Raw genomic sequence first — 2,971 nt, 5'->3', positions numbered from 1 at the left:
ATTGGGTCTTGTCTTTTAATCCATTCAGCCACTCTGTCTTAATTGGATAATTTAATTTATTTATATTCAAAGTTATTACTAACAGGTAAAAACATACTACTGCCATTTTTTACTGGTTTTCTGATTGTTTTGCTGCTCTTTTTTCTTTTGTTCTTTCTCCCTTCCTTTCTCTTTTCTCTCAGATCTCTCTCACTCTCTTTCTTTCTTTTCTTTCCTCCTTCCCTTCCTTCCTGTCTTTATTTGTAGTGAGGTAATTTTTTCTGGTAGTGTGTTTTAATTCCTTACTTTAAATTTTAGGGTGTCTATTATTGATTTTTGTTTTCTGATTACCATGAGGCCAAACAACGTAATTATAACAAGTTGTTTTAAACTGAAGAAAACTTAGCTTTGATTTGTCCCAGCTACCCAGGAGGCTCAGGCGGGAGGATTGCTTGACCCTTGGAGGCCGAGGTTACAGTGAGTTGAGATGGCGCCACTGCACTCTCCAGCCTGGGTGAGTGACAGAGTGAGACCTTGTCTCACAAAATAGATAAATAAATAAACAAACAAACAAACAATAGCTTATAATGAATTCTGATTGTAAATTTTGAGCTGATGATTGATAAGGTATAAAGAAGACAGTGAAAATTATTCATAATCTCATTACCCAAATATAACTACTCCTGATGTTTTGGTACATATGCTTCCTAATTCATAACCCTCCCTCTTGCTCTCTCTCTCTCTCTCTCTGTCTCTCTCTCTCACACACACACACACACACAATAGATACATTTTACACACAGATACAATTTTATTGCAACATTTTAAGAAAATGGCTTTGTAATTTTTTGTTTAAAAATGTTGTGAATATCTTTTGTGAATAATACTCATATAAAATATTATACATCTTAGTTTTAAGATTGTGGTTTCTGATCTTTGGAGTGGCAGGTACACTGCTTGCTAAAATCAATCATCTTGGCGTCTTTGATTTTCCTTCTCTCCCTTAGGCTATTGCTTTTGGAAGTAGGGCTTGGATCTCCCTCCTGTTTGCCTGGGGGTAAACACATGGTATCGTGGGGTTATGAACACACGTTGCCTGCGCCAGATAGCAACACTGGCTCCAGTTTTGAAAATAAAGGTAATGTAAGAGTTTTTGCCCTCTGATTAATACTAAGATGTAAATAAAGTGGGTTTAGATCATTGTAGCAAATGATTTAGATATAACTCTGTGTGTTCCTTTTAATTAAGAGCTCAAGAGTTCTATACAGTATGTGTTTTGTGGGCTTTATCAGTAAAAGTATAAAAGCTGCTACTGGGTGAGGTAAGAAAATGGATAGGTTTTACTATCACCAGGAAAAGGTATCATCCATACACTCTTGCCAAGGAGACATAAATTACTTAAACTGACTTCTGGATATTTGAGTTTGAGTATGATAGTGTTAAGTTGAATTTTTTTGTTTGCTAATAGAATATCAGGTTTTACTGCTTGATAATATTTCTTTTAGTAATTGATTGTGTGTGTTAATGAACCTTCCTGTCAAAAGCAAAAAACTGAAGAGGTTCAAGGGAGCATGAATTATTAACATCTCCTTTAAACAAATAGGCTAGATTTTTTAAAAATTTTCTTTTTGAGACAGAGTATTACTCCGCTGCCCAGGCTGGAGTGCAGTGGCAACATCTCTGCTAACTGCAACCTCTGCCTCCCAGTTTCAAGTGATTCTCCTGCCTCAGCCCCCTGAGTAGCTGGGATTACAGGTGCGTGCCACCACGCCCAGCTGATTATTGTATTTTTAGTGGAGATGGGGTTTTACCATGTTTGCCAGGCTGGTCTCAAACTCCTTACCCACAGGTGATCCGCCCTCCTCGGCTTCCCAAAGTGCTGGGATTACAAGCATGAGCCACCGCGCCCGTCCGTCACCTTCTTACTTGGAGTCTTGTGTGAAACACACCACGGAGTTCACATTTACTTACAGCTGGAGGAAGCTGCCCACCTTGTGTGATAAGGTTGGAGCCTGTCTGCGACACCTCCCTGTGTGTCTCCACATGTCCTCAGGCCTGCTGGGGGGCTCCCTTGCCCTGGTGTCTCACGCAGAGGAAGGACGTGGTGTATGTGGAGAGCCAGCCTGGCGGTGTGCCTAGTGACTGCCCAGCCAGTGGAAGCTGCTGCTTTTGCCTCTTCGGACCGTCCCTTCCCTGTCCAGGACCTCACTTCATCGAAACATCGCAGGTTGAGCCCAGTAGGAAAATGAGAACTGCTCTTTTCCTTTCTTTCTTTCTTTTTCTTTATTTTTTTATACAGAGTCTCACTCTGTTGCCCAGGCTGGAGTACAGTGGTGTGATCTCGGCTCACTGCAATCTCCACCTCCAGGGCTCAAGAGATTCTCCTGCCGTAGCCTCCCAAGTAGCTGGGACTACAGGCACGTGCCACTATGCCCAGATAATTTTTGTTTTGTTTTCTTAGTAGAGACAGGTCAACCTAGTCTTTAACTCTTCTTCTTTTTTTTCTTCTGAGACGGAGTCTTGCTCTGTCGCCCAGGCTGGAGTGAGTGGCGCCATCTCGGCTCACTGCAAGCCCCGCGTGCCAGGTTCACGCCGTTCTCCTGCTTCAGCCTCCCGAGTAGCTGGGACTACAGGCGCCACCACGCCTGGCTAATTTTTTGTATTTTTAGTAGAGACGGGGTTTCACCGTGTTAGCCAGGATGGTCTCAATCTCCTGACCTTGTGATCCACCCACCTCGGCCTCCCAAAGTGCTGAGATTACAGGCGTGAGCCACCGTACCCGGCCTAGTCTTTAACCCTCGACCTCAACTGATCCATCTGCCTTGGCCTCCCAAAGTGCTGGGGTTACAAGCATGAGCCCCTGTGCCCGGCCGAACTTCCCTTTTCTTTCCTTTTCTTGGTATTTTGGAAGTGAGCAGCCATGGAACAGCTTTTTCTTTTTCTTTTTTTTTTTTTTGGTAGAGACAAGGTCTCCCTAGGTTGCCCAGGCTGG

At 43.1% G+C, this 2,971-nt stretch overlaps 1 long non-coding RNA gene across 1 annotated transcript; it reads left to right on the top strand.

The window, feature by feature from the left end:
* The first annotated feature begins 460 nt into the window (after positions 1-460).
* Positions 461-2,154, top strand: LOC113223372. The gene is made up of 3 exons (XR_003308724.1): positions 461-493; positions 987-1,117; positions 1,829-2,154. It is a non-coding gene; the product is annotated as an uncharacterized LOC113223372 (long non-coding RNA).
* Positions 2,155-2,971: the final 817 nt, after the last annotated feature.

Source organism: Piliocolobus tephrosceles, unplaced genomic scaffold (assembly GCF_002776525.5).
Source record: "Piliocolobus tephrosceles isolate RC106 unplaced genomic scaffold, ASM277652v3 unscaffolded_41093, whole genome shotgun sequence".
NCBI lineage: Eukaryota > Metazoa > Chordata > Mammalia > Primates > Cercopithecidae > Piliocolobus > Piliocolobus tephrosceles.
The sequence above is the reverse complement of the archived record's forward strand: the minus strand, read 5'-3'. Positions and strand labels throughout refer to the sequence as shown.